Consider the following 9,813-nt stretch of genomic DNA (forward strand, 5'->3'; position numbering starts at 1 on the left):
TATTTCTCTCTTCCTAGTTGCCACACGCTCTGGCTCTCACCGACAAACACTTTCTTATTTTCTTTATTCCTATCTCACTGGCACTGTCTCCTTCACTCTTTCCCTAGCACTGTCCTTTCAATGTCAACTATGTTCCACTGCCGCTCTATAGCTTTTTTTTTCTCTTACGCTGCCATTGTCTTCTTCGCTCTTTCTGTAACACAACCTCTGTCTACTATCTTCCAGTATTTCTTTTCCGTCTCTTTGCTACTGTCACTGTCTTCTGCTCTCAGTATAAGAAACGCGAATATGTTTTCACGCCAAACTTTCTGGGAAAGTTTTAAAGATGCTTCGTAATGTAGAATGAGGCACCTGCGATCCAAGTTTTCAGTCAGAGTCCTTTAAATAAACACTTCTCATTTTTGTGCTCAGATAGGAGCATTTTTCCACTGGTTTCGTTCTTTGCCTTGGTGCAGCAGGGCATGTAACTGACACGAAAAGAAATTTATTCGTCAGTAAAATTTAGACAGATTACTTCTGTGAAACTGAAAGAACACAAAACTAATTTTACACCTCATACTGGATCTTCCTTGGGAGAAAAAAAAACTGCATTTGCTTCAGTTCAAAATGGTTCAAATGGCTCTAAGCACTATGGGACTTAACATCTGAGGTCATCAGTCCCCTAGACTTAGAACTAATTAAATCTAACTAAGCTAAGGACATCAGACACAGCCATGCCCGATGCAGGATTCGAACCTGCGACCGTAGCAGCAGCTCGGTTCCGGAGTGCAGCACCTGGAACCGCTCGGCCACAGCGGCCGGCATTTGCTTCAGTACTACAATATGAGCTGCAAGGTGACAATGAAGACACTTCAGCATATTTCTCCGTGATATATCACTTTATAAATTGCGTTTTCACCTCACACCGGATTTTAGGTGTGCAAATGGGATAACGTCGAACCTCTGCAGCTCGGAAATGGATAAAGTTATGCAGAATATTTTCAAGGTTATTCGAGAACGGGATCTTAGAAATACATCGTAAAAATCACAGCCATTTTCTGTGCTCCGCTGGTGACGGCGAACATATAGTAAAAGAATTTTTCCCCCGTGAACTAACGGTACCTCCATAAGTTTCACTAAGCTCGCCGTAGACACTATCAAAAGAAAAAAGAGCTATCCGATTTGCTCATTTGATTAAGCAGGAGAAAGTGCGTAATATTCATACTTTGACCTTGCACCGAGGGATAGTGACACTAAGACGATCCTGGTGTTAGTTCGTAGACCAAGAGATATTCAGAACACTTGACCGTACATACCTCTTTATCATCAATAGAAACCGAGACATGAAGGACGGAAGATACCGTTTTCATGCGCGGCGTTTGGAACATATTATGTACTCATGCTACCGCTTGCATCCCGATAAAAAATGAGAGAAGTGATGTAGCCTGTTATATTCTACAAGAGATCGATCCGGTAACAATTAACGAAATAACCTGACTCCACAACGTCGTGCTGGAAGTCAGGAAGAAACAATAAATTGCACTGAACGTGAGAAATGATATATGAACAGCTTGTCCAGCTTCTTTGAGAGGACGAGGAACAGAAAACTGCGAAGAAACCTTAGAACTTGTAATCAAAAGGTAAACAGTTAACAGAAGTGAAATCTGTGTTCGATCAAATCGCTGACAGCAGCAACACAATCCAGCTTATTGCGCCAGCGTGAAGAAATGACGCTTGATGACGATGCGAACGGTTGCATCGCTTGGAAACCGCCATCTAAATTACCGCTGGCGCTCTATAGGGTAACCGTGGTACTGCAACAAGCTGATCGGTCCACGGCTGCTGGCAAGTATCAGAAGGCAAGCACACAAATACTGAAAAATGGCGGACGCACCCACGCTACTGCAATCAAGTTGTGGCTCTAACGACTGCAACGAAATGGGGTGCTGAAAGCGTCTGCCAACGCTTTTGTAGTTTCGGATGCTTCAAGACAATAGGCATCCGCTGGCAGGAATAGTGTCCCATGGACAAAATAACGGGGGTGATTGTTCCAACCCGTTCCGTCCAGTGACAGCCCGACCTCCATGCTTCGGAGTTGGGCAGTACTGTGAAGGCAGGAAAGCCTGGTATCTTTTGCGCACCGACATAGTCGTTGCTTCAAATTTAAAGTAACGGATCGGAACCTAAACAGAATTTCGCCATCTTGTGAACTGTTAACAACAATTAATTTGCAGTACCGAAAATCTCTCCGCTCCCAGCAGTCGACAATTCTCTATACAGACTGGTCATTGATGATCTCAGATTGCTGGGGAAAGATGGTTTAATACCATTCATTCATCAGTTAATTTTATCGGCCTTCGAACTAATAACTTGATCAACCCATTACTGATATCATTACATTCATAATTTTATAAGAAATCCGAAACCGTGATCGAAAATGTAAAATAAATTTAATTAGGAACTCCCTTTTTGTCAAGAGACTCGACATATCTGCAGTTGCAGCTTCTCCACATCTGTCGTATCTCAGAGAAAAGTGTCTGACCTAAAACTCGGGCCGGATTTCTGAAGTAAATTGAAACGAGTTACCTGTAGCGGAAGTCGGGGTGGGATGTTACCGCAGGGCAGAAAAGAATTAGGAATTTATTTTGGTTGCAAAGGAACTATTATCCAGGCACCAAGCATTGCGCCGGCCGCTGTGACCGAGCGGCTCTAGGCGCTTCAGTCCGGAACCTGCTATAGTCGCAGGTTTTAAATCCCGCCTCGGGCTTAGATGTGTGTGATGTCCTTAGGTTAGTTACGTTTAAGTAGTACTAAGTCTAGGGTACTGATGACCTCAGATAAGTCCCATAGTGCTTAGAGCCATTTGAACCATTCTGACAAGCATTGCAGCTAGCCATTGTAGAAGAGTTTGTATTTGACTGTCGTGCCAGAAATGTAAGCGTATTACAATATTAGTAACTTTTTATCTGCAAGGTAAGCGAAACACTTTATCTATTAGTTTCCTTTTTCTTCTAATCTTTAAGCGCATGCAGGCCCTTTATTTTAGAGCGCTTAGATGGTGTTTATTTTTCAAAGCAATTCGTGAGTTTTGAACTGAGACTAAATCTTACACATCACGACGGAATGGACCGAGGTTCCTTTCTGCTCCATGTAGCATACCGTTCTTCACTAGTGTTTACTTGTTAGTGTTCATTTTTATTCTAACTCTTCTAGGATACATTACCATATTTTTAGGTTTTTCATATCGTTGCTAGTAATAATTCTTCCATTTTCATTGATTACAAGAAACCAACACAAAACTAATCGTCAAAGTTATTCTACAGAACACAAGTAATGCTCGGTTCAACGTTTCTAAAACTACTCTTCAGAGAATAGATCACAATAGACTTGACCTGAATTCCATACTGTTGCTCATCCGTCTCTGTAACTTCTTTTTTCCAACCGTCCGCGAGCCACGATGCCGTTTGGGATCTGCGTGCATCGTATGCTGGAGTCCGACGGTGTGTACGGCCCAAAATTCAGGGTTCTAACCACCTGTCGCCCTGAATACCGGAGAGGCCCAGAGTGTTCCTAGATAACAGGACGCAGCATGTCATTCTCAATGGAGAGAAGTCTCCCGAAGTAAGAGTGATTTCAGGTGTGCCGCAGGGGAGTGTCGTAGGACCGTTGCTATTCACAATATACATAAATGACCTGGTGGATGACATCGGAAGTTCACTGAGGCTTTTTGCAGATGATGCTGTGGTGTATCGAGAGGTTGTAACAATGGAAAATTGTACTGAAATGCAGGAGGATCTGCAGCGAATTGACGCATGGTGCAGGGAATGGCAATTGAATCTCAATGTAGAATAGTGTAATGTGCTGCGAATACACAGAAATATAGATCCTTTATCATTTAGCTACAAAATAGCAGGTCAGCAACTGGAAGCAGTTAATACCATAAATTATCTGGGAGTACGCATTAGGAGTGATTTAAAATGGAATGACCATATAAAATTAATCGTCGGTAAAGCAGATGCCAGACTGAGATTCATTGGAAGAATCCTAAGGAAATGCAATCCGAAAACAAAGGAAGTAGGTTACACTACGCTTGTTCGCCCACTGCTTGAATACTGCTCAGCAGTGTGGGATCCGTACCAGATAGGGTTGATAGAAGATATAGAGAAGATCCAACGGAGAGCAGCGCGCTTCGTTACAGGATCATTTAGTAATCGCGAAAGCGTTACGGAGATGATAGGTAAACTCCAGTGGAAGACTCTGCAGGAGAGACGCTCAGTAGCTCGGTACGGGCTTTTGTCAAAGTTTCGAGAACATACCTTCACCGAAGAGTCAAGCAGTATATTGCTCCCTCCTACGTATATCTCGCGAAGAGACCACGAGGATAAAATCAGAGAGATTAGAGCCCACACAGAGGCATACCGACAATCCTTCTTTCCACGAACAATACGAGACTGGAATAGAAGGGAGAACCGATAGAGGTACTCAAGGTACCCTCCGCCACACGCCGTCAGGTGGCTTGCGGAGTATGGATGTAGATGTAGATGTAGATGTAGATTTTAGTTTTGGTGCGGTACAAGAGAGCCTGCACCCCTGCTTCCGTTTTTAGTGCGATATTTTCTGACATTCTATGTGAGCATCATAACAGAACAACAGCTAGTAGCTGTTTTTACGGACGGGTCGAAGGAGGGGGATCCTATTGGTAGCTCTGTTTTTTTCCCAGATCGTGTCCTCAAGGTCCGACTGACTCAAGCGTTTACTGTATTTGATGCAGAATTGTATGCGGTCTTCAAGCCACTGGACCAGATGAGACGTTCGTCCAGTGCTCAGTGCCCTTCTCTCGTTGAAACGTTTGTACCCATCAGATAAAGTAGTCCAGACTATTCAGGATCCCTTCCCCCAACTACAACGACTGGGAAAGGAGGTGGCTTTCTGCTGGGTAGCAGGGCACATCGGCATTGCTGGGAACGGGAGGGCAGATCTAGCAGCCAGGGAGGCGTGCCTCGATCCTCAGGAATTTCTGTGCCAACTCCCTTCATGCTACCAGCTCGCTGTTGAGCTCGAGAGTCTTGGTTCGGTGGGAGGATGAGTGGCTGGTTCTCCTCACTCGTCTTCGCATAGGCCACAGCCCTATGACTCATGGCTTCTTGCTCCGGCGAGAGGACCCTAGAATATGTGCTACTCGTGGCGTATAGACCACTGTGCGCCACGTTTTATTGGACTGCGTTTTATATTTCGACCAGCTGGCCGCGGCTGATTTGTCGACGGATCTGCAATCTCTTTTAGGGAATAATGAAACGAATGTGGTTAGTGTCGACTCCTGCCTTGATGTCACCTATGTGGAGTCTAGGAAACGTGCCTTCTCAAATGGTTCAGAGCACTATGGGACTTAACTTCCAAGGTCATCAGTCCCCTAGAACTTAGAACTACTTAAACCTAACTAACCTAAGGACATCAGACACATCCATGCCCGAGGCAGGATTCGAACCTGCGACCGTAGCGGTCGCGCGGTTCCAGACTGAAGCGCCTAGAACCGCTCGGCCACCCCGGCCGGCCCTGCCTTCTCGGATCGCTAGAAAACATTCAGACAAATCGTATTAATGAATTTTATTAACAATGCCACTACTTAACTCTGACAATAACACAGAAGTGTCGCAAGCAAAGGGCGACATACAAATAAGAAATCTCTTCAGTATATACAAGTCCTAAGTGGCTGGTCTTGAAGTGCCTACTCTTGATGCTGTTGTAGAAGTGGGCCGCGACCGGTTGGGAGCGGCGCTTGTGTTCTCTTCACATATAGGCTCCTGCGTTGTCGCCCTAGAGAGGGGTCGGTCAGCGTGCCATTGGCTGACGTCTTCTTCATAGCCCTCTCTGCTCTCTCGTTTCCGACTGGCGTTCCGGCGTTTGACTTTACGCCGCAACAGTTAGAGTTTTAAAATTTTGCGAACTATCCAACGTTTTTACCAAGATTTTAGGGAGATGATTTTAATTCGTTCTCAGGGTGACTGGCTCGCCCAAATTTCACGTGTGGCCAGCCGGGTGACACACACACACACACACACACACACACACACACACACACACACACACGTCCGCTCGTGGTCTCGCGGTAGCGTTCTCGCTTCCCGAGCACAGGGTCCCGGGTTCGATTCCCGGCGGGGTCAGGGAATTTTCACCTGCCTCGAGATGACTGGGTGCTTGTGTTGTCCTCATCATTTCATCATCATCCAGGAAAGTGGCGAAATTGGACTGAGCACAGATTGGACAATTGTACGGGCGCTGATAACCACGCAGTTGAGCGCCCCACAAACCAAACATCATCATCACACACACCCACAGTCTTTCCTCCATTGTTTTACTGTGTATTCCAGTGCTACTGCTTCCTCTCTCACTTACACTGTCTCCTTTCGTCTTTCTTTTCCACTGCCGCTATCTCCACTATACCTCGGCAGCTCAAAAATTGTAAGGGGTCGAACTTACCTTTCCCCTTATATCCACGTGTTTAAAATTTCGACTCAAATTGCGTCCCCCCCTCCCCCCCTATACCAACGTGTTAAGGTTCGCCGGTCTGGGAGGATCCAGACCTTTCCACTCAGCTCTCTCTTTCATTTCCAATGTGTCGTCTCTCTTTTGCTCCCACTGCTTCTATCCCCATCCAGGCCTCTTTCACTACCATTGTCTCTCAAGGGCCATCAATATTCTGCTCTCTCTTTCTCTTTCACTGCCACTTTCTTTCCCCAACATCACTGCCTCCTATCTCCCTCTCCCCCCCCCTCTCTCTCTCTCTCTCACTGGTACTGCCTCCTTCCTTCGTCACCGTCAATGTCTCTCTACTACTCTCTTTCAGCACAGATATGCTGTTCGCATGCAAAGTTTTCTGTGAGGAAGTCTGAATTAGAATTGAGGTGGCTGGTTCACCACTTTTCTGTCAGAGTGTTTTAAAGAGGAACATATGTGCTTTTTTGATGCTCAGACAGGACCATTTTTCTGCTGGTTCCCTTCTTTACCGTGCCACAGCAGGTAGTGCTGCTTATATAAAACGAATTCTACAGGACAGTAAAGATTTGGCAATTTATTTTTATTCTATATACACTCCTGGAAATGAAAAAAAGAACACATTGACACCGGTGTGTCAGACCCACCATACTTGCTCCGGACACTGCGAGAGGGCTGTACAAGCAATGATCACACGCACGGCACAGCGGACACACCAGGAACCGCGGTGTTGGCCGTCGAATGGCGCTAGCTGCGCAGCATTTGTGCACCGCCGCCGTCAGTGTCAGCCAGTTTGCCGTGGCATACGGAGCTCCATCGCAGTCTTTAACACTGTTAGCATGCCGCGACAGCGTGGACGTGAACCGTATGTGCAGTTGACGGACTTTGAGCGAGGGCGTATAGTGGGCATGCGGGAGGCCGGGTGGACGTACCGCCGAATTGCTCAACACGTGGGGCGTGAGGTCTCCACAGTACATCGATGTTGTCGCCAGTGGTCGGCGGAAGGTGCACGTGCCCGTCGACCTGGGACCGGACCGCAGCGACGCACGGATGCACGCCAAGACCGTAGGATCCTACGCAGTGCCGTAGGGGACCGCACCGCCACTTCCCAGCAAATTAGGGACACTGTTGCTCCTGGGGTATCGGCGAGGACCATTCGCAACCGTCTCCATGAAGTTGGCCTACGGTCCCGCACACCGTTAGGCCGTCTTCCGCTCACGCCTCAACATCGTGCAGCCCGCCTCCAGTGGTGTCGCGACAGGCGTGAATGGAGGGACGAATGGAGACGTGTCGTCTTCAGCGATGAGAGTCGCTTCTGCCTTGGTGCCAATGATGGTCGTATGCGTGTTTGGCGCCGTGCAGGTGAGCGCCACAATCAGGACTGCATACGACCAAGGCACACAGGGCCAACACCCTGCATCATGGTGTGGGGAGCGATCTCCTACACTGGCCGTACACCACTGGTGATCGTCGAGGGGACACTGAATAGTGCACGGTACATCCAAACCGTCATCGAACCCATCGTTCTACCATTGCTAGACCGGCAAGGGAACTTGCTGTTCCAACAGGACAATGCACGTCCGCATGTATCCCGTGCCACCCAACGTGCTCTAGAAGGTGTAAGTCAACTACCCTGGCCAGCAAGATCTCCGGATCTGTCCCCCATTGAGCATGTTTGGGACTGGATGAAGCGTCACCTCACGCGGTCTGCACGTCCAGCACGAACGCTGGTCCAACTGAGGCGCCACGTGGAAATGGCATGGCAAGCCGTTCCACAGGACTACATCCAGCATCTCTACTATCGTCTCCATGGGAGAATAGCAGCCTGCATTGCTGCGAAAGGTGGATATACACTGTACTAGTGCCGACATTGTGCATGCTCTGTTGCCTGTGTCTATGTGCCTGTGGTTCTGTCAGTGTGATCATGTGATGTATCTGACCCCAGGAATGTGTCAATAAAGTTTCCCCTTCCTGGGAAAATGAATTCACGGTGTTCTTATTTTAATTTCCAGGAGTGTACTTTGACACACATTGTAAGTAGGCTGTTTAGGTTTTTATGTTGGTAACGCCATGTAGCGCTCTATATGAAAATCACTGACTGTGCTCTGTGCAGTCTGTGGCTGGTTTGCATTGTTGGAATTTGCTATTGTAGTGTTGGGCAGTTGGCTGTTAACAGCACGTAACGTTGCGCAGTTGGAGGTGAGCCGCCAGCAGTGGTGGCTGTGGGTAGAGAGATGGCGGAGTTTTGAGAGCGGATGGTCTGGACGTGTGTCCATCAGAGACAGTAAATTTGTAAGACTGGATATCATGAACTGATATATGTATTATGATTTTTTAATACTATTAAGGTAAATACATTGTTTGTTCAAAATGGCTCTGAGCACTATGGGACTTAACTGCTGTGGTCATCAGTCCCCTAGAACTTAGAACTACTTAAGCCTAACTAACCTAAGGACATCACACACATCCATGCCCGAGGCAGGATTCGAACCTGCGACCGTAGCGGTCACGCGGTTCCAGACTGTAGTGCCTAGAAACGCACGGCCACTCCGGCCGGCTACATTGTTTGTTCTTTATCAAAATTTTTCATTTCCGAACTATGCCTATCAGTAGTTAATGACTTCAGTAGTTAGAATCTTTTATTTAGCTGGCAGTATTGGCGCTCGCTGTATTGCAGTAGTTCGGGTAAGCAGTGTCTATCCTGTCCTCCGCCGGCCGCTGTGGCCGAGCGGTTCTAGGCGCTTCAGTCCGGAACCGCGCTGCTGCTACGGTCGCAGGTTCGAATCCTGCCTCGGGCATGGATGTGGTTGTTGTCTTTAGGTTAGTTAGGTTTAAGTAGTTCTAAGTCTAGGGGTCTGATGACCTCAAATGTTAAGTCCCATAGTGCTCAGAGCCGTTTGAACCATTTTTGTCCCGTCCTCCGGTACAGTATCTAAGACGCCGATCCAGTGTAATAATCTCATCAGCAGATATCGTATTCGAGCCGACTGATAAAAACTAAGGTGTTTATAATCGAATTCAGAAGGTGAAAACGATTGGAGCATTGTTTCTATAATAACTCAATACCTGAAGTTATCGTAGTTTTAAGATGATGCCTTCTGCAATTACAAATTTCGTCCTAGCAGTCGGATATCACAAGATCAGGGTTCACAAGTATTCTAGAGTAGCACGTGCTTCGGGCGTGAAGTTTATTTCTCCGCTCTGGCACTTTTGCCGCGTTATCGCGAGCAAAACACTTGATTTCGTCGCCACTTACACTGTGATCTCTATCGGTCGATGAAATTAAATGAAAACTACGCCGATTACACGCGGACCACAGCTTCTGTGGATACGGCCAGAAGC

Source organism: Schistocerca cancellata, chromosome 9 (assembly GCF_023864275.1).
Source record: "Schistocerca cancellata isolate TAMUIC-IGC-003103 chromosome 9, iqSchCanc2.1, whole genome shotgun sequence".
Classification (NCBI taxonomy): domain Eukaryota; kingdom Metazoa; phylum Arthropoda; class Insecta; order Orthoptera; family Acrididae; genus Schistocerca; species Schistocerca cancellata.